We start from the raw sequence: 23,053 nt of genomic DNA, 5'->3' as shown, positions 1-23,053 counted from the left end.
TCTGGGACACCTGGGTGGCTCAGTGGGTTAGGGCCTCTGCCTTTGGCTCAGGTCATGGTCCCAGTCCTGGGATTGAGCCCCACATCAGGCTCTCTGCTTGGTGGGAAGCCTGCTTCCTCCTCTCTCTCTCTCTCTCTCTGCCTGCCTCTCCACATACTTGAGATCTATCTGTCAAATAAATAAATAAATTCTTTAAAAAAAATGTATGTAGTCTATTTTTAAATTTTCTTCAATATTATCATTTTGGTTTTTATAATTATAATTACGTATAGAATTGGTTTTACAATATTTTTTCTTATAACAGTTACCAAGTTGCTATGGTTTTTGGAGAGTAAAACTATCCATCAGTATTTTTTTATCACCTCATCATATAATAAGGTAAATGTGATTTTTTTTTTTTTTTTCTCAGTGCATACAGGTTTATTGAGCTATGGTTGCCATTCATAGTGCTAGGTTAAACCACAGGGAAGATGGTGACATGACCAGTGCAATGCAGGGGACTGGAGTCTCACTTCAGGTGGTGCCCACCAAGCAGCATATCGTGGTTGGGAAGAACCTTACTAACATTAGTCGATGGGGCCTAGGTGGATATCATGACTGGTGGTGCCTCTCTGGGAGGGTGCCATGAAAGGCTGCAGTGTTAAAAAAAAAAAAAAAAAAGTTTACCTGTAAGTCTGTCCAGATGTACTCCTTAGGGTATGTTCTCTTCGGAGAAGCTGGTAAAAATCTCTTAAAATTCTTAGAATTTGGATGGTTTCTGACTTGTAGGTGATCTGGGGCCCCACTGAGGACTTAGCTACAAAGGTGATCCCCTCCCACCCCTACCCTGTAGGAGAGCCTGACTGTTCCAAGGTCAGTGGACAGAGGGACCTACAACCAAGAAACCCACTGAAAGGGAAACTAGGGGCTTTGCATCGGGCCCTCAGCCACACATCCCTCACTCTAGGGGACAGGCACACAGGGTGTCCAGACCTAAAAAGGACAGCAGTGCAAGAGCACTGGGGCCAGCTTGGGAGGCAAGCCAGTCCACTTTCAGGGGGCAAGAGGGTGCAGATGGGGCCCTGTATCCCAGGCAGTATGGCTGTCAGTATGATGTTGTTGTCCAAGGTTGGCTGTCCTAGTCAGAGCAGGGGCTGCAGAGCCAGGACAAACAGCATGGAAAGCAGGGATTCCGCCACCAGGAGCCCATCTGCGGAGGACACTTGCAGGAGGCTGTGCTCAGGGTCCTGGTGGACATCTGGCTGGTTCTGCAGGATTGGAGGCCACCCACTGTCAAAGGCCTGTATGGCACCATCCAAACAGCGGTTCCTAGTGAAGAGCCCCCGGAAGGCTTCGCACTCCTCATGCCGGTTTCCGCTGGCTCCACAGTCGCACCAAGGCGCCACGCGCGCGCTCGCGTTGTCCACATAGTTGGGAGAGACGTCGGTGCCCACGAGGCCTGCGTAGGCACGCAGGCAGCGGGGGGCCTCATCCAGCAGGCAGCCATCGGGGGCGCTGGGGGCGGGCGAGCAAGAGGCCTGTAAATGTGATCTTTTTAAACTATAAATATTCCTTCTATCTAGAAGTTTGTAGGATTTTATTATTATTTTGGTTGCTAATTTCCTCCGAATGTTTCTAATGAAGGCACCATCAATCTAAAGGGTTGTTTTTTTTTTTTTAATTCAGTAAAATATTCTATTTATTTATCAGAATTATTTTTCTTTTATATTTTCTCTATATTCTTCTCTAGGGTCTATTTTGTTAAGCCTGTGTTTGCATTTATTTTGTATTCTCAAGTTCGTTAATAAGTTTCATATTTATATTTTGCGGGAATGCTATCTTCCCAAGCTTTAATGAAGATATTTATTAAGCTAATTGTATTTCTTCTTTGCATTAATTTTCTTTCTTAATGGATTCTTTCATTTATTTCAGCTGGTGTTCTTTATTTCCCCCTCAAATATTAGGTGATTATGGATTTTCTGTATAAATTCTTAATAGTAGTTAAGATAGATCAATATGAATAGTTTAACTGGCTTTTTTTTTTTTTTTAAATCCCTCACTGCAACATTAGAAGTCTTTCTTTTTCAAATAATGAATGCACTTTTAGTTTGCTGATTTCTAGCTGCAGTTATATTTATGCATTTGATTCAGGTGCAGCTTTCCTGCTGAATGGGAAGGAAGATATCTTCCCCCAGTAATGGTCAGAATTCATCCTGGGCACCTCTCAGCTTCTCTCTCCAGATGCAAAACCCTCTCTGAGAAACTACTGTCCTCCATCTTCCTAGCAAGGAGAGTTATCCTTGCTAATTTATTGTGGGATAAACACTGTAGTTACAGAAAATGATAAAAGGTAACTGACATGGTATTAATTATATTCATACTTGACTATAAAACACCCTTCTTTAGTGTCCTAGAAGATGTTTTTTGATCGAGACATTTGGATAGATTTGAAATCTCACTGTTTTGCAGTTTCTTCATTTTTTCTATATTGAGTTGTAGAAGGTTCAGATTAGGTTTATCCTGTAAAGTCAGTTTGATCTTGTTGGTTTTATATCCTCCAGAAATATCTCAATAGTTTATTCTTCCAAAGGAATCCTCTTGGTTACTTACTTTATTTTGTGGTCATTCTGTAAGTTCAATGTGATTTCAGAAAGAAGAAATTAACGCTTCGTTAGCCACTTTAAGCCTCCAAAATCTTACGTCCCTTTTATGTAATATCACAGTGAGGGTCAAAAGAAATAGTTAATAGCAGTCAGGGTTTACAGTATGACTACAGTTCTCTGAATTATATTTGCATTTATGTAAATAGCCATTGAAATTTAATCCCTATGGGTTGCACATTTTAAATGTGATTATTTTAAACTTTATTATGATTAATTTTAATAAAATTACATACCAGTTTTCTGAAATCCAGCTTTCCAGTAACTGAATCAAAGATAAGATTAATGTATCCACATTAAAAGTGCTTTTAAAAAATTAAGCAAGAAAAATACAGTAATAAATTAAATGTGGACTTTAATAGTAAACAAAGTCAATTGGTTTCCAATAAATTGCAACTAGGTATTTCCTAGAATTTAAATTGAATGTAGAATACAAATCCTGTAGAAAATGTAACTTTAATTCATAAGCTAACATGCCAGTTTTTACAATTTATAACTTGAGAGTGAATGAAAAATCATTTGGGTTTCTTTTTAAAATACGCATTCCAGGTCCCTGTACCACAATGTGCTGAAGTGGTGCCCAAAAAAGGAAGTTTCTAACAAGAATCCCCAGGTGGGGGGGTGCCTGTGTGGCTCAGTGGGTTAAGCTTCTGCCTTCGGCTCAGGTCATGATCTCAGGGTCCTGGGATCGAGTCCCACATCGGGCTGTCTGCTCGGCAGGGAGCCTGCCTTCCTCTTCTCTCTTTCTCTGCTTGCCTCTCTGCCTACTTGTGATCTCTCTCTGTTAAATAAATAAAATCTTAAAAAAAAAAAAAAAAGAATCCCCAAGTGGATTCTGATGAGAGATTCTATTCAAAGACAGTATGTACTCATTTTACCACTCAAAGACTCAGCAGAAATAATCAGATTTTATAATGCTGTGGAATTACTAACTATACTAACAGTAATAGTAATAATAACAATAACAAGAGAAAATGCAAACTAATTGTTTTATAGTTATCAGGGGATCTGGTACATACAAACTTTAATGACTTCTCCTAATCTCTACTTTAAAAAAATCAAAGTTCCTACTAATTAAATTCACATTCCTGATAGCCTTTTAGTCTAAGAAAGAGGAACCTATCGTTTGATGTCCTGTAGGTAGCAAGTGGTAATGCTCTCTAACACCAGATTTCTCTCCTAGTCCTTCCTACTAGATAGTTATATCTAAAATCATAATTAATTTTAATAGAAAATTAAAAACATATGTACATTTCATATAATTACTCTGTATCATGTTAGTGTATCACCTGACTAATAGACACCTTGATTTTTCCTATGAAAGAACAAGGTATTTACTTTCATTTATTTTAGTTTCCCTTTAAGACTTTCAATAATGCTTTATCTTTTGAATATCTAAAAATTTCTGAATATCTCTAAATATTTTCTTTTTTTTCTACTAAAACAGAGATTCTTTTTTTTTATTATTATATTTCTTATCTTACTATTAGTTCTCATTAGGAAAAGTATTTTTTGGTGTGAAATGAAATCTCCAGATGATCTATGAAATTTCTTCTTATTTTTATTTCTGTTATCTATTACTAGAATTTTCAAGGTGAAGCACTTATAAACTTTGAAACACTTGCATATTTGTCTAGTAGTGATGTTTCTCATATAATCATATGTTATTTGGATACACGTTAATCAAAAACTGTGTCTGGCACTATGACCAAGGCCAGAGTGAAAAACAGAGCAAAACAAAACTCTGCCTCCTGAAGCTTATTATTTAAAGGAATTCTCAGACATTTGTCAAAAAATCATAGAAAAATATAATTCCAAACTGTGCTAAGAAAATACATAGGAAGCTTTGACAACGTATTGCAAGGGTGATATGATTCACAGTTTAGATTGTAGGGTGGAGCTACAGTTGCTAGAATAAGCATAAAAGAAGAGCACTTTATACAGGCAGTGCTATCTGTAAGCTCCAGACATGAGGGAAAACATGGCACAGCCCACAAAGGAGGATGAGATAGAAGAGTGTACTATCTGTTGCTATGGAAGAAATTATCCTCAAACTTAATGGCCTCACATGAGAACTATGTGTTTTCTAACAGTTTTTTTAAGAGTCAGAAATCAGAGTGTGACTTCGTTGAATGCCTCTATTGCAAGTCAAGCCATTGGACAGCTGGGGCTATGGTCACGGTTAGACTCAGGGGGAAGGGCGCCTGGGTGGCTCAGTGGGTTAAGCCGCTGCCTTCGGCTCAGGTCATGATCTCAGGGTCCTGGGATCGAGTCCCTCATCGGGCTCTCTGCTCAGCAAGAAGCCTGCTTCCCTCTCTCTCTCTCTCTGCCTGCCTCTCCGTCTACTTGTGATCTCTCTCTCTGTCAAAAAAAAAAAAAAAAAAAAAAAAAATCTTAAAAAAAAAAAAAGACTCAGGGGGAAAAGCTGGGGTGAATCCACTTGTTAGTCCATTCAGATGGTTGTTGACGGGTTTCAGTCCTTTCCCCTCCCTTCAGTCACTTCCTACAGGGCTGCCCCATAACATATCACAATATGGCAAGCAAATACCAGAGAGTGTGAAAAAGAGCATCCAAAATGGAAACCAGTCTTTTTACAGCCTAATCTTGGAAACATCCCACCCCTTCCGCTATATTCTGATTGCTAAAAAGGGCTCTGTAATTCCACTCCCCACCACCCCCAGATTCTCCATACACATGTGCACCCTCAGTCATTCAGACCTTCTCCACCTTGGTATCTCTCCGTTCTGTTTCTAGGGTGACCATCAACTCCGATAAACCACAAGAATCTTGATGTGTGCTCAGTCTGTCAGTGCTTTGCAAAATGCCCGTGTAGTGCTCCCCGTCCTTCATGAGATTTCTCTACTCAAGCTGGTATAAGGCAGCTTACACAACCTGGAAGTGTGTGGTAAGTCTCCATGAAGTAAACCTTAACAATAGGATTCAGTAAATTGTGGCAAATTCATTCTTATTTCTCCCTCCTAATAGAAGGAACAGAAATCAAGTCAGTATGGATTTTTGAGAATAATCATTGTATTCTGCTTATTTTCAATAATCCACATTTGTATTGGCTTTCCCTTCTTCTCTGCCTTCCCCCGCACTTTGCCCCTCACTTCTTCCTAGAATTGAATGCTACTTTCTGAGGCTCAGGCTCAGCTTTCTAGAAAGACTATGCTACCAGTTGATATTTAGAATGCTAATATTCAGGGTGGAATTTTGGAACTGGATTTTACCCCCAACTAAATGCAATAAGACCATCAGGTAGTATCAAAATTACTAAGACTTTTGGGGAGGAGTCAAGATGGCGGAGAAGTAGCAGCTGAGACTACTTCGGGTAGCAGGAGATCAGCTAAATAGCTTATCTAAAGATTGCAAACACCTACAAATCCAACGGGAGATTGAAGAGAAGAAGAACAGCAATTCTAGAAACAGAAAATCAACCACTATCTGAAAGGTAGGACTGGCGGAGAAGTGAATCCAAAGCGACGGGAAGATAGACCGCGAGGGGTGGGGCCGGCTCCCGGCGAGCGGCGGAGCAACGGAGCAAAATCAGGACTTTTAAAAGCCTGTTCCGCTGAGGGACATCGCTCCAGAGGCTTAACTGGAAGCCCAGGCGGGGTCAGCATGGCCTCAGGTCCCGCAGGGTCGCAGAAGGATCGGGGGTGTCTGCGTGTCGCAGAGCTTACCGGTATTAGAACGGGGAAGCCGGCTACAGAGACAGAGCCGAGGAGTGACTCTCAGCTTGGGGTTACCTTGAACCGGTCGCAGGCTCGGTCAGCTCGGAGTGCGGCGGGAGGCAGGGTGGCGGGAGTCATTGGGTGCTGTTCTCTGAGGGCGCACTGAGGAGTGGGGCCCCGGGCTCTCGGCTCCTCCGGGCCAGAGACCGGGAGGCCGCCATCTTCACTCCCGTCCTCCGGACTCTACGGAAAGCGCTCAGGGAACAAAAGCTCCCGAAAGCAAACCCGAGCGGATTACTCAGCACGGCCCTGGGTAAAGGCGGTTCAACTCCGCCTGGGGCAAAGACACTTGAGAATCACTACAACAGGCCCCTCCCCCAGAAGATCAATGGGAAACCCAGCCAGGACCAAGTTCACCTACCAAGGAGTGCAGTTTCAATACAAAGGAGAGCGGCGGAATTCCAGAGGAGAAGAAAGCAAAGCATGGAACTCATGGCTTTTTCCCCATGATTTTTTAGCCTTGCAGTTAATTTAATTTTTTTTTTCTTTTTCAATTTTTTTTTTCTTTTTCTCTTCTTCTGCTAAATTTTTTTAACTTTTACCGTTTTCTTTTTTAACGTTTTTTAAATAGTTTATCTAATATATATATATATTTTTCCTCTTTTTATATTTTTTCTTTATCAGCTTTCTTCTTTTTAATAGTTTCTTTTTTTTTTCTTTCTGAACCCCTTTTTTTTAATTTATTTATTTGACAGAGAGAAATCACAAGTAGGCAGAGAGGCAGGCAGAGAGAGAGGAGGAAGCAGGCTCCCCGCTGAGCAGAAAGCCCGATGCGGGGCTCGAACCCAGGACCTGGGATCACGAACTGAGCCGAAGGCAGTGGCTTAACCCACTGAGCCACCCAGGCGCCCCTCTGAAACCCTTTTTATCCCCTTTCTCTCCCCTCACGATTCGGGATCTCTTCTGATTTGGCTAAAGCATATTTTCCTGGGGTTGTTGCCACCCTTTTAGTATTTTACTTGCTCCTTCATAAACTCTTATCTGGACAAAATGACAAGGCGGAAAAATTCACAACAAAAAAAAAAGAACAAGAGGCAGTACCAAAGGCTAGGGACCTAATCAATACAGACATTGGTAATATGTCAGATATAGAGTTCAGAATGACGATTCTCAAGGTTCTAGTCGGGCTTGAAAAAGGCATGGAAGATATTAAAGCAACCCTCTCGGGAGATATAAAAGCCCTTTCTGGAGAAATAAGAGAACTAAAATCTAACCAAGTTGAAATCAAAAAAGCTATTAATGAGGTGCAATAAAAAATGGAGGCTCTCACTGCTAGGATAAATGAGGCAGAAGAAAGAATTAGCGATATAGAAGACCAAATGACAGAGAATAAAGAAGCTGAGCAAAAGAGGGACAAACAGCTACTGGACCACGAGGGGAGAATTCGAGAGATAAGTGACACCATAAGACGAAACAACATTAGAATAATTGGGATTCCAGAAGAAGAGGAAACAGACAGGGGAGCAGAAGGTATATTGGAGAGAATTATTGGAGAGAATTTCCCCAATATGGCAAAGGGAACAAGCATCAAAATTCAGGAGGTTCAGAGAACCCCGCTCAAAATCAATAAGAATAGGTCCACACCCTGTCACCTAATAGTAAAATTTACAAGTCTTAGTGACAAAGAAAAGATCCTGAAAGCAGCCCGGGAAAAGAAGTCTGTAACGTACAATGGTAAAAATATTCGATTGGCAGCAGACTTATCCACAGAGACCTGGCAGGCCAGACAGAGCTGGCATGATATATTCAGAGTACTAAATGAGAAAAACATGCAGCCAAGAATACTATATCCAGCTAGGCTATCATTGAAAATAGAAGGAGAGATTAAAAGCTTCCAGGACAAACAAAAACTGAAAGAATTTGCAAATACCAAACCAGCTCTATAGGAAATATTGAAAGGGGTCCTCTAAGCAAAGAGAGACCCTAAAAGTAGTAGATCAGAAAGAAACAGAGACAATATACAAGAACAGTCACCTTACAGGCAATACAATGGCACTAAATTCATATCTCTCAATACTTACCCTGAATGTTAATGGGCTAAATGCCCCAATCAAAAGACAGAGGGTACCAGAATGGATAAAAAAACAAAACCCATCTATATGTTGCCTACAAGAAACTCATCTTACACCCGAAGACACCTCCAGGTTTAAAGTGAGGGGGTGGAAAAGAATTTACCATGCTAATGGACATCAGAAGAAAGCAGGAGTGGCAATCCTTATATCAGATCAATTAGATTTTAAGCCAAAGACTATAATAAGAGATGAGGAAGGACACTATATCATACTCAAAGGAACTGTCCAACAAGAAGATGTAACAATTTTAAATATCTATGCCCCTAACGTGGGAGCAGCCAACTATATAAACCAATTAATAACAAAATCAAAGAAACACATCGACAAGAATACAATCATAGTAGGGGATTTTAACACTCCCCTCACTGAAATGGACAGATCATCCAAGCAAAAGATCAACAAGGAAATCAAGGCCTTAAATGACACACTGGACCAGATGAACATCACAGATATATTCAGAACATTTCATCCCAAAGCAACAGAATACACATTCTTCTCTAGTGCACATGGAACATTCTCCAGAATAGATCACATTCTTGGTCCTAAATCAAGTCTCAACCAGTATCAAAAGATTGGGATCATTCCCTGCATATTTTCAGACCACAATGCTCTAAAGCTAGAACTCAATAACAAGAGGAAATTCGGAAAGAACCCAATAACATGGAGACTAAACAGCATCCTTCTAAAGAATGAATGGGTCAACCAGGAAATTAAAGAAGAATTGAAAAAATTTATGGAAACAAATGATAATAAAAACACAACGGTTCAGAATCTGTGGGACACAACAAAGGCAGTCCTGAGAGGAAAATATATAGCGGTACAAGCCTTTCTCAAGAAACAAGAAAGGTCTCAGGTACACAACCTAACCCTACACCTAAAGGAGCTGGAGAAAGAACAAGAAAGAAACCCTAAACCCAGCAGGAGAGAGAAATCATAAAGATTAGAGCAGAAATCAATGAAATAGAAACCAAAAAAACAATAGAACAAATCAACGAAACTAGGAGCTAGTTCTTTGAAAGAATTAATAAGATTGATAAACCCCTGGCCAGACTTATCAAAAAGAAAAGAGAAAGGACCCAAATAAATAAAATCATGAATGAAAGAGGAGAGATCACAACGAACACCAAAGAAATACAGACAATTATAAGAACATACTATGAGCAACTCTACGCCAACAAATTTGAAAATCTGGAAGAAATGGATGCATTCCTAGAGACATATAAACTACCACAACTGAACCAGGAAGAAATAGAAAGCCTGAACAGACCCATAACCAGTAAGGAGACTGAAACAGTCATCAAAAATCTCCAAACAAACAAAAGCCCAGGGCCAGACGGCTTCCCGGGGGAATTCTATCAAACATTTAAAGAAGAACTAATTCCTATTCTCCTGAAACTGTTCCAAAAAATAGAAATAGAAGGAAAACTTCCAAACTCATTTTATGAGGCCAGCATCACCTTGATCCCAAAACCAGACAAGGATCCCAACAAAAAAGAGAACTACAGACCAATATCCTTGATGAACACAGATGCAAAAATTCTCGCCAAAATACTAGCCAATAGGATTCAACAGTACATTAAAAGGATTATTCACCACGAGCAAGTGGGATTTATTCCAGGGCTGCAAGGTTGGTTCAACATCCGCAAATCAATCAATGTGATACAACACATTAATAAAAGAAAGAACAAGAACCATATGATACTCTCCATAGATGCTGAAAAAGCATTTGACAAAGTACAGCATCCCTTCCTGATCAAAACTCTTCAAAGTGTAGGGATAGACGGCACATACCTCAATATTATCAAAGCCATCTATGAAAAACCCACCGCAAATATCATTCTCAATGGAGAAAAACTGAAAGCTTTTCCGCTAAGGTCAGGAACACGGCAGGGATGTCCGTTATCACCACTGCTATTCAACATAGTACTAGAAGTCCTAGCCTCAGCAATCAGACAACAAAAGGAAATTAAAGGCATCCAAATCGGCAAAGAAGAAGTCAAACTATCACTCTTTGCAGATGATATGATACTATATGTGGAAAACCCCAAAGACTCCACTCCAAAACTGCTAGAACTTGTACAGGAATTCAGTAAAGTGTCAGGATATAAAATCAATGCACAGAAATCAGTTGCATTTCTCTACACCAACAACAAGACAGAAGAAAGAGAAATTAAGGAGTCCATCCCATTTACAATTGCACCCAAAACCATAAGATACCTAGGAATAAACCTAACCAAAGAGACTAAGAATCTATACTCAGAAAACTATAAAATACACATGAAAGAAATTGAGGAAGACACAAAGAAATGGAAAAATGTTCCATGCTCCTGGATTGGAAGAATAAATATTGTGAAAATGTCTATGCTACCTAAAGCAATCTACACATTTAATGCAATTCCTATCAAAGTACCATCCATTTTTTTTCAAAGAAATGGAACAAATAATCCTAAAATTTATATGGAACCAGAAAAGACCTCGAATAGCCAAAGGAATATTGAAAAAGAAAGCCAAAGTTGGTGGCATCACAATTCCGGACTTTAAGCTCTATTACAAAGCTGTCTTCATCAAGACAGCATGGTACTGGCACAAAAACAGACACATAGATCAATGGAACAGAATAGAGAGCCCAGAAATGGACCCTCAACTCTATGGTCAACTCATCTTCAACAAAGCAGGAAAGAATGTCCAATGGAAAAAAGACAGCCTCTTCAATAAATGGTGTTGGGAAAATTGGACAGCCACATGCAGAAAAATGAAGATGGATCATTTCCTTACACCACACACGAAAATAGACTCAAAATGGATGAAGGATCTCAATGTGAGAAAGGAATCCATCAAAATCCTCGAGGAGAACACAGGCAGCAACCTCTTCGACGTCAGCCGCAGCAACATCTTCCTAGGAATATCACCAAAGGCAAGGGAAGCAAGGGCAAAAATGAACTTTTGGGATTTTATCAAGATCAAAAGCTTTTGCACAGCAAAGGAAACAGTTAACAAAACCAAAAGACAACTGACAGAATGGGAGAACATATTTGCAAATGACATATCAGATAAAGGGCTAGTGTCCAAAATCTATAAAGAACTTAGCAAACTCAACACCCAAAGAACAAATAATCCAATCAAGAAATGGGCAGAGGACATGAACAGACATTTCTGCAAAGAAGACATCCAGATGGCCAACAGACACATGAAAAAGTGCTCCATATCACTCGGCATCAGGGAAATACAAATCAAAACCACCATGAGATATCACCTCACACCAGTCAGAATGGCTAAAATTCACAAGTCAGGAAATGACAGATGCTGGCGAGGATGCGGAGAAAGGGGAACCCTCCTACACTGTTGGTGGGAATGCAAGCTGGTGCAACCACTCTGGAAAACAGCATGGAGGTTCCTCAAAATGTTGAAAATAGAACTACCCTATGACCCAGCAATTGCACTGCTGGGTATTTACCCTAAAGATACAAACGTAGTGATCCGAAGGGGCACGTGCACCCGAATGTTTATAGCAGCCATGTCTACAATAGCCAAACTATGGAAAGAACCTAGATGTCCATCTACAGACGAATGGATAAAGAAGATGTGGTATATATACACAATGGAATACTATGCAGCCATCAAAAGAAATGAAATCTTGCCATTTGCGACGACGTGGATGGAACTAGAGGGTATCATGCTTAGCGAAATAAGTCAATCGGAGAAAGACAACTATCATATGATCTCCCTGATATGAGGGAGAGGAGATGCAACATGGGGGGTTGAGGGGGTAGGAGAAGAGTAAATGAAACAAGATGGGATTGGGAGGGAGACAAACCATAAGTGACTCTTAATCTCACAAAACAAACTGAGGGTTGATGGGGGGAGGGGGTTGGGAGAGGGGTGTGGGGTTATGGATATTGGGGAGGGTATGTGCTATGGTGAGTGCTGTGAAGTGTGTAAACCTGGCGATTCGCAGACCTGTACCCCTGGGGATATAAATATATGTTTATAAAGCTGTAAAAAAAAAAAAAAAAAGAAAAGAAAAAATAAAGGATGAATACCCAAGTTTTGTAGCAACATGGACGGGACTGGAAGAGATTATGCTAAGTGAAATAAGTCAAGCAGAGAGAGTCAATTATCATATGGTTTCACTTATTTGTGGAGCATAACAAATAGCATGGAGGACAAGGGGAGATGGAGAGGAGAAGGGAGTTGAGGGAAATTGGAAGGGGAGGTGAACCATGAGAGACTATGGACTCTGAAAAACGATCTGAGAATTTTGAAGGGGTGGGGGGTGGGAGGTTGGGGGCACCAGGTGGTGGGTATTATAGAGGGCACGGATTGCATGGAGCACTGGGTGTGGTGCAAAAATAATGAATACTGTTATGCTGAAAAAATAAAAAATAACTAAAAAAAAAAAATAAAATAAAACCACAAAAAAAATTACTAAGACTTTCACCTGTAATTTGGATGAGATGCAGACGGAAGGTGAAGATTTGAGATACAGAGTGGCTAAGGCACTCAAGCACTACAATAACCAAAAATAATTTAAAGGATTCTGAAGTAGGTTGACTTTTTTTTTTCTTAAACTGTGGCCTATAAGAAATTATTGTATACAACTTTATTTTTAAGTCAAATTTTAGTATAAAAATATAGGACTTTCAGAAATTGAAAGTTTACACTCTTATATCCTTTACCTAGAGTGTCCAAATTTCATTATTTGCTATATATATCCCTTATCTCTATCTACCTAAACATATCCACATACAACAATACACATTTTGAATTATATACTTATTATTTGGGACTAAGTTTCTGATACTTCACGCTTAAATATTTTAGCAGGCATTTCCTTTTTATAAAAGACATTCAATCCCACTGCAGTAAAATGATTACACTCAGGAAATTTAACTTTGATATACAAAGATGTTCTTTATTATGTATGTCATGCAGTCAGTATACCAATTTGCTCCAAATAACCAACTGGGTATCTTTCATAAATATTTGCACTTGCTAGTATTTCATCCCAGATCTGATAAAACACCACAGATTGGATTTGGTAGTTATGTTTTTCTTATCTCCTCTACTCTAGAACAGGCCCATCCTCCTTTTGCTTATCTAACATGGAGACTTTTGAAGATGTGGCCAGGAGGATTTTCTTCACTTACCTCCAACTCCCAGGAATGGACTTGTTTGAAGGCTTCTAATCCATCACTCTGAAATCCATTTCTGTGATGGCACTGAGATCACAGGCTGTCCGTAGGGCAGATTCCTGGAAGATGATGGATTCAGCTTAGAGCTAATGTTGGTACTGTTGTCCTTTTATTTCCCATTCTTGATATTGGCAACATTTCATTCTTTTTACTGGAAATTCTTTTGTTGTTGTTGTTGTTGTACTGTAATTGTAATTGTAAATACTGTAATTGTAAGTTTATCGATTTTATTGAACTTTTCAAAAAGTAACCTTTTACTTGCATTGATATTGTCTATTTTTTTCTTTCAATTTCTTTAATTTCTTCTCTAGCCTTTATTCTTTCCTTGTTTCTAATTGCTTTGGATTTAATTTGCTTATTTTTCTTTAAATTTCTTAAAATAGAACATTAGATTATTGATCTGGAACTTTCTGACTCCATGCCCAGCACAGAGCTCAAAGCAGGGCTGAATCTCACAATGCTGAGATCATGACCTGAGTTGGAAGCTTAATAGACCAAGCCACCCAGATGCCCCTTTTTCTTTTCTACTATAAATATTTAATGATAAATTATCCTGAAAGCACTACTGTATTTATATCCCACATATTGTTATATGTTGTATTTTTACTTGTATTGAATTCAAAAATTTAAAAATTGAGATATTTAATTTCCAATTATTTGAGGACTTTTCAGATACATTTTTGATTTATTATTAAATTCTATAATGTTATTAAATTTCATAATGCTATTAGAATATAGTTTCCATGATTTCTATTCTTTTAACCTGGGTGAGTGTTTGTTTTAATGGCCTATTATGTGGTATATCCTGATGGATGTTCAATATGTCTTTGAGAAGAATGTTCTGCTGTTGTTGGGTGGGCTATTGTATAAATGTCAGCTAGGTCTATTTGGTTGGTAATATTCAAATCTTCTAAACTCTTATTGATTTTTCTATTTGTTCTATCAATAGCTGAGAAAAGATTGTTGGAGTCTCCAATTTTAAATTTATATTGTCCTGTTCATTATACCAACATCCATTTTTTGCGTCTTTATTTTGATGCTCTGTTATTAAGCACATAGACATTTAGGGTTATGATGTCTTCTTCAGGAACTGACATTTGATCATGATGTAATGTTGCATCTTTTAATCCTGATTATATATATATTTGACTGTGAAGCTTGCTTTTTCTGATATTAATATAGCTACTCCAACTTCTTCTGGGTTAGTGTTTGCACAGTATGTTTTCTCTATCCTTTTTTACTTTTAACCTAACTTTATCATATATAAACTGTATTTCTTATAGACAATATAGAACTGGATTTTATTTGATCCAATCTGATAATTGCAGTCCTAAGAAAGTTGTATTTAAGCTATTCATAGTTAATGTGCCTAAGAATGTAGTTGGATTAAAAATATACCAAATTACTAGCTGCTTTGTAATCATTTTGTCTAATCTTTGCATACTCTTGCTCTTCCTTTTTTGGTCTTAAATGAACATTACCTATTATATCATTTTACCTCCTCCATTGACTTATTACTTATACATCTTTCATGTATTTTTAGTAATTTCCTTAGGATTTAAAATATACAGCTTTATATATTTAATCAGTGAGGTTCTACCTTCAAATGACATAGAGCTTCACCTATTATATGAGGACCTTAAAACTGGCCTTCAAATGTCTTAAGTCCAGCAGTGTTATTATTCATTCATATTTAGGTTTCTGTGTTGTGGTGGAGATAAAGGAGGAGGATCTATGTTGAAGGACATCATTGAGATATGGCTGCCCGCTGACCTATGAGCTGGATACGGGGCAGTCAGGCTCTCTACCCCTTTTCTGGTCCTTGGAATGGGGGTTCTCCTTGCCTTTTCTGCACCCAGAGGCTGCTCCAAGAATAAAGCTTTGAGATAGATATGGTGTTGAGAACACCTTCATGGTATATGTTACTGAACTCAGTTATGACCTCTATATAAACTTTTAAGGTTTAGTGGAAGGGAGGAGGGCCTGGGATCTGTTAATCTTGCCACCCAAGACAAGTCTCATGTGTAAGTTCTCTGTGCTTCTTAAAACTGCCACCTAACCGACCTGGAGTGGCCTCCAACTTTCTTCAGTCTCTCCCTGGCCACTGCTTTAAGGGGCCCGTTTCAGATTACAGCCCAGGAGCATCCAGGAGTTTATTAACTAACAATCTGAGTGGAGATACTTCCTACAGGGCTATTGTTTCCTTCCCCTAGTCTGCATTAGAATGGGTATGTCCTGGTGACCTTCTAGACCTTTTGTTCTGAGAGGCTATTGGGGTTTCTGAAGAAGGAAATTTCCAGAGCAGGAAAACTCCTCCAATTTCTTTAGTGTACAAATGTTTCACTTGGCGCTGTCAGCCTATAATCATCCTTCTCAAATTTGAAATCTATACTAGCTAAATTCTTCTTATCAATGTCCTGTTTTGTTTTGTTTTAAGTTGTTTTAAAAACGGTGTTTTATCTGTATATAAAAGTATTATTGCATTATTGGAACATTAGTCTACTCTTAGATGTCTCTTTCTAAGGCAATTTCACATCTGACTCTGACAAATTTTTAAATTCTTAAGTGTATTAACTGCTAGTACTTTTGCATGATAGCAAATGTTTCACTGAAAATATTTTATGATGAAAAGCCTTTAGAATAAAATGCCCTTGGTATACTGCAAACAATGTTTTAACGTATTAAACAGGGAAGTTTTAAAACCGAAGTACTTAGTAAGTTTCTCACAAGTTGGTATGCCGACTTAAATACATACCTCACTAAGAATGATTGCTTCTATCATAGTACAGTCCTATGCTGAGATCTATTTCATTACTGAAATAGCTGAATATCAATGTGTTATTGGGGGATATATAGCCAGTTGTATATTCATATTGTGCAGTATACTTTATAATAAATACTCAAGGACTTTAAATTACTACAGCTAAGTGATTTACCCTTGAGATTCAAGGATTACTGTAATGTATTTTGACTTTCCTATTTTATATAATAGTAAGTTCACTTGGTTCAGACCAAAGACTACAATAATTCCAGTACCAAACAGTTTGGGAAATAATTGCTTTGAATCTCATTTTTTTTTATTACCCATCATCTACACTATGCCACCCAGACAGGGAACAATGAAGTAAAAACACATTGTTGATTTTCTGGTCACATTACAAAGTCTTCTTATTAACATTCATTGATATGGGCTTTTTTTTTTTTTTTTTAAATTCAATGACTAAGAGCATCAAAAGTAGAAAATACTGTGCTTTTAAATGTTGTTTTTAGATGGTGCCTGTTATAGAATTGCTATTTTTGAATAATAGTCACAAGCCACAAAAGTCAAATGTGTAAATATTATATAGATTATGATATTTTAGTTCAAATTTAACTTAATCCTAATTTTAGGAGAGATACTGAACATAACAGAAACAGGAAGTCAAGTTAAAAGCTTGATTTGAGATATACAAAAGTATGATTTAAAATAAAACAAAAGATTGTGCATTCTTACCATTCTACATTTCATAATATGTAAAGCCTAAAAGCTCAACACTTTTGAGACATTTGGCTAAATCACATAAAGTTAACATTAAAAATTTCAATAATTTTTCAGAATGCTTAACAATTTAAAACATGAGCTATTGATATATGATCTAGAATTTACAAATTAAAACTGAATTCCCCATCTCAAGATTAGTGACTGTTGATTCCTTTGATCCAAACAAAATGAAAATTTCAGGACACCAAGGCACAGTTCAGTCAAAGAAATTCAATTTCCATTATTTTCTCTATTAAGTGGGAGACAAAAAATACTCAGATGTAAACTATGTGTTCTTCTGTCTGATGATAATATGTCAGACCCAGTGACATTTACCATCCCAGTCTATTCAACCCCACTATTTTCTGAGTAATTTTTTATCTAGGGAAAGCAATGTAGTATGGTTCCAATAATGAAATGAAAATAAGTGACTGAGTGGAGTTGTTGGGAATATTTTAAGGAATGACCAGATTCCACAGGCATGCACTTATGCTTTTGGACTTAGGCACTTTATCTTTTTTTTTTTTCCTAGTCTTTTCCCTTCTTTATGATTGGAATAAAGGCAGGTTGTCCAAAGCTCTCAGCCATTCTATGAATAGGAGAATAGAACCCACATGCTAAATAAACATGGCAGAGCAGGAAGACAGAATGCAATTGGACTTTTTTTTTTTTTTAAAGATTTTATTTATTTATTTGACAGAGAGAAATCACAAGTAAGCAGAGAGGCAGGCAGAGAGAGAGGAGGAAGCAGGCTCCCCGCCGAGCAGAAAGCCCGATGTGGGGCTCGAACCCAGGACCTGGGATCATGACCTGAGCCGAAGGCAGCGGCTTAACCCACTGAGCCACCCAGGCGCCCACAATTGGACCTTTGATGGCATTGGTCAGGAGCTATATTTTTAATAGCAATTTATAACAATACAGCCAAAAAAAAAAATGCCTAAGAGAAAGGTCAAGTATGAGAGAGACTTGTAATGAAGAATTTCTTTAATGTTTTCCTTCGTTTGCAGTCTTTCTTTAAGATAGTGCACCATCATAGAATAATACGTTCCAAAAATACTCATTATTTATAACTAATTTATTCAATATGTTTTCCATAAAGAGAAAAAAAAAGTCATCAATGACAGGATTGTAAAAATGTCTCCCCAACCTTTTCTATTCTCGATTATTTGGTGAGGCGCTATTATAACTAATGCTGGAAAGAGACTTTGCACATGGAATTAAAATTACTAACCCCTTGATTGATATTAGGGAGATAATTCTGGATTATATGATTGGGCCCGATATAATCACACGGGTCCTTAAAAGTCAAAGAAGAAGACAGAATAGTTGGTCAAAGACATGAGGCTGGTGATATTTGAGGAATGAAAGTAACCTGACCCACTCTTCCTGATTTGAATATAAAGGAATGGGACCAACTGTCAAGGAGATCTCTGGAGGCTAAGAAGGATCCCTAATTTCTAGCCAACAGCCAAAAAGGAAACAGGGATCTTAGCTTGCAACTACAAGGAAATGAATCCTAGAAAAAATGTGCATAAGCTTGACAGTGAATTTTCTGCTTGAGCCTGCAGAAATGAACACAGCCCTGGGAACACTTGATGTTGGCTTTCTGAGACCCAGATCAACTAAACATCAGATCTACAGAACTGTGAAATCATGCCTGTACTGCTTTAAACCCCTAAATTTGTGTTAATTTATGGCAACATTATGAAACTAATAATCATGGTAATATAAGAGAAACTGTTTAGGGAATTTACAAAAATATCCTGAAATACTAGCCTTTCAAAAATTATTTTCATCAAATTATAATGCAGAGGTCAGCCATCAGAACTCTGAAAAATTACTATTAGGAACTAAGTGTTTTAATGGAGAAAGGGAAAACAAGGGTCATGAGATGCAATCAGAGTAGGCACTGTGTGGCACTGTAGATCCCCATTGGGTGGGTTTCCCCATCTGAAGTATGAAAAATAAATGCCATGGACCTACATTACTTTATAGTTTTTGCATTAGTCAATTTCTTAAGAATTTTTTTAAAAGATTTTATTTATTTGAGAGAGGGAGGGAGAGAAAGAGTGCATGAATGACGGGGTGGAGGGACAGAAGGAGAGGTAGAAGCAGACTCCCCGCTGAGCAGGAAGCCCTAAGGGAACTTGATCCCAGGACCCTGGGATGATGACCTGAGCCAAAGGCAGACACTTAACGGACTGAACCACCCAGGTGTCCCAATTTCTTAAGAAATCTTACATAAATTAATATCACTTTGACAAACTGATTTTACTAACATTTTATATTGTTGTAAGTCTCAGATTTGAATTGTAATGTTTAATAGGGCATATAGGGAATTTATAGTTACATATTTTTAAGTACCTAAAATGGGGAAGTATGTGTTGGGGGGAACACCTGGCTGGCTCATTTAGTAGACCAAGTGACTCCATTTCAGGGTCATGAGTTCAAGCCCCACGTTGGATACTGAGGCTACTTCAAAAAAAAAAAAAAAAAAAAAGGAAATTTGGTCAAGTCTACATAATCCCATCTATTCACTCTTTTTTGTTGTGTTGAAGTGCTGTTCTCATTTTTTAAAAAATGTAGTGTGCAATTGAAATGAAAGGCTTATACTTTATGAATATTTATAGTAGTGATATGTTCAATCAATCCAAAATTATTAACTAAATAACCACTATGCCCTATGATTTTTATGCATAAATTTACCTATATTGCCATAACACAGTGCATATTTTGAACGTATCAAATTGTTTTGCACACACACATAAATTAAGACTACAGCATGATTATTAAATTTCACCTCTAAATATCTTAGTAGGTGATTAAATAGTAATAATACAGAATATAGTTAATAGTACCAGTCATCATTTCATCACCTACTCATACTCTGAAAACATATTGAAAAAAGAGTTAGTGCTTTATTCATCTGAGCTCCTCAAGAAACTAACAAAGTACCTAATTCATAGGCAAATAAAAACGCTGTTGGAATGAACTGTATCTTAATATTTATACAATTTAAGCAAGAACTCTTGAGTCACTCCCGCGCGGTCTTGTTGCGGAGTCGTTGCCGGACGTAGTCCCTACCCACTGTGGTCTGTAGTGCTTGCAGCTCTTCTCTTTTAAGATGCCTGAGGAAGTGCACCATGGAGAGGAGGAGGTGGAGACTTTTGCCTTCCAGGCAGAAATTGCCCAGCTTATGTCCCTCATCATCAATACTTTCTATTCTAACAAGGAAATTTTCCTTCGGGAGTTGATCAGTAATGCGTCTGATGCCTTGGATAAGATCCGCTATGAGAGCTTGACAGACCCTTCCAAGTTGGACAGCGGTAAAGAGCTGAAAATTGACATCATCCCCAACCCCCAGGAACGCACCCTGACTCTAGTGGACACAGGCATTGGCATGACCAAAGCCGATCTGATAAATAATTTGGGAACAATTGCCAAGTCCGGAACTAAAGCATTCATGGAGGCTCTTCAGGCTGGTGCAGACATCTCCATGATTGGACAATTTGGCGTTGGCTTTTATTCTGCCTACCTGGTGGCAGAGAAGGTGGTGGTTATCACAAAGCACAATGATGATGAGCAGTATGCCTGGGAGTCTTCTGCTGGGGGCTCCTTCACTGTGCGAGCAGACCATGGTGAGCCCATTGGCCGGGGTACCAAAGTGATTCTCCATCTTAAAGAAGACCAGACAGAATATTTAGAGGAGAGACGGGTCAAAGAAGTGGTGAAGAAGCATTTGCAGTTCATAGGTTACCCCATCACCCTTTATTTGGAGAAGGAACGAGAGAAAGAAATCAGTGATGATGAGGCAGAGGAGGAGAAAGGGGAGAAGGAGGAAGAAGATAAAGATGATGAGGAGAAGCCCAAGATTGAAGATATGGGCTCAGATGAAGAGGATGATAGTGGGAAAGACAAGAAAAAGAAAACAAAGAAGATTAAAGAGAAATACATTGATCAAGAACTAAACAAGACCAAGCCCATTTGGACCAGAAACCCTGATGACATTACTCAGGAGGAATATGGAGAGTTTTACAAGAGCCTTACTAATGACTGGGAAGACCACTTGGCAGTCAAGCACTTCTCTGTAGAAGGTCAGCTGGAATTCAGGGCATTGCTTTTCATCCCCCGTCGGGCTCCTTTTGACCTCTTTGAGAACAAGAAGAAAAAGAACAACATCAAACTCTACGTTCGCCGTGTGTTCATCATGGACAGCTGTGATGAACTGATACCAGAGTATCTCAACTTCATCCATGGTGTGGTTGACTGAGGATCTGCCCCTGAACATCTCCCGAGAAATGCTCCAGCAGAGCAAAATCTTGAAGGTCATTCGCAAAAATATTGTGAAGAAGTGCCTTGAGCTCTTCTCTGAACTGACAGAAGACAAGGAGAACTATAAGAAATTCTATGAGGCTTTCTCTAAAAACCTAAAGCTTGGAATCCATGAGGACTCTACTAACCGGCGCCGCCTTTCTGAGCTGCTGCGTTACCATACCTCCCAGTCTGGGGATGAGATGACCTCTCTTTCAGAGTATGTGTCCCGCATGAAGGAGACCCAGAAGTCCATCTATTACATCACCGGTGAGAGCAAAGAGCAGGTTGCCAACTCTGCTTTTGTGGAGCGAGTGCGAAAGCGGGGCTTCGAGGTAGTGTATATGACAGAGCCTATTGACGAGTACTGCGTGCAGCAACTCAAGGAGTTTGATGGGAAGAGTCTAGTCTCAGTTACCAAGGAGGGCCTGGAGCTGCCTGAGGATGAAGAGGAGAAGAAGAAAATGGAGGAGAGCAAGGCCAAGTTCGAGAACCTCTGCAAACTCATGAAATAAATCTTGGATAAGAAGGTTGAGAAGGTGACCATCTCTAACAGGCTAGTGTCTTCACCCTGCTGCATTGTGACTAGGACCTATGGCTGTACGGCCAACATGGAGCGGATCATGAAAGCCCAGGCCCTTCGGGACAACTCCACAATGGGCTATATGATGGCCAAGAAGCACCTGGAGATCAACCCTGACCACCCCATTGTGGAGACGCTGCGGCAGAAGGCAGAGGCGGACAAGAACGACAAGGCTGTCAAGGACCTGGTGGTGCTGCTGTTTGAAACAGCTCTGCTCTCTTCTGGCTTCTCACTCGAGGATCCCCAGACTCACTCCAACCGCATCTACCGCATGATCAAGCTAGGCCTGGGCATTGATGAAGATGAAGTGACAGCAGAGGAACCCAGTGCTGCTGTTCCTGATGAGATCCCCCCCCCCCTTGAGGGTGATGAGGATGCCTCTCACATGGAAGAAGCAGATTAGTTCTACGTGCAGACCTTGAGCCCTCTGTATAGTGTCCCCGTGACTCCCCAGCAGCCCGGAGTGGCCCTGTTCACCTGGTTCCCTCTGCTGATGTCTAGTGGGTTTTTTTTTTTTTTTTCTTCCTCCTGTCTTTTAGGCAGGAAAGAAGGCCCTCAAGCCCTATCCCTTCTGATTATTTGACAAGGGGTTTGGATGTGTATTGTGTTGTTTTTTTTTTCCTGTTTATTTTGTTCCAAGATTAAAGTATGCAAAATAAAGAAGATACAGTTTTATACAGTTAAAAAAAATTTAAGCAAGAACATGGCCAAGGATATTTGCATATCTGAATAGCTATGTTTTGACATTTTGATGAAATTTTCAAAATAACATTGAAAAGTCAAAATTATGTTTAATTCCTAATTACTTGACATTTTTCATTCTCTAAACAAATATTACATGAGCCCTTCCCATGCAGCAAGCATTGTTCAAGAGTTTTAGGCTATGGGAATGAGCAGATAGAGTCTTTAAATTTAAGAATTTCCCAGACACATTAGAGCATTTTGCAGGTATAGTACCTGAAGCTGCCTATTAGAAATTTATTCAGCATCCAGCAAAAGGTA

The 23,053-nt window shown here is 39.0% G+C and overlaps 1 long non-coding RNA gene and 1 pseudogene across 1 annotated transcript in view; one reads left to right on the top strand and one right to left on the bottom strand.

Moving 5' to 3' along the window:
- Positions 1-15,787, bottom strand: part of LOC125100590 (uncharacterized) — a 48,327-nt gene extending 32,540 nt beyond the window's left edge. The window contains exons 1-2 of the long non-coding RNA XR_007127604.1: positions 15,702-15,787; positions 13,593-13,696 (exon numbers count right to left, since the gene is read on the bottom strand). This is a non-coding gene — a long non-coding RNA (uncharacterized LOC125100590). The remainder of the gene's footprint in view (positions 1-13,592; positions 13,697-15,701) is intronic.
- A 4,390-nt stretch (positions 15,788-20,177) lies between these two features.
- On the top strand, positions 20,178-22,730 carry LOC125100589 (heat shock protein HSP 90-beta-like; annotated as a pseudogene).
- The last annotated feature ends 323 nt before the right edge of the window (positions 22,731-23,053 follow it).

The sequence above is a fragment of the Lutra lutra genome, chromosome 5 (genome assembly GCF_902655055.1).
Source record: "Lutra lutra chromosome 5, mLutLut1.2, whole genome shotgun sequence".
Lineage (NCBI taxonomy): Eukaryota > Metazoa > Chordata > Mammalia > Carnivora > Mustelidae > Lutra > Lutra lutra.
The sequence above is the reverse complement of the archived record's forward strand: the minus strand, read 5'-3'. Positions and strand labels throughout refer to the sequence as shown.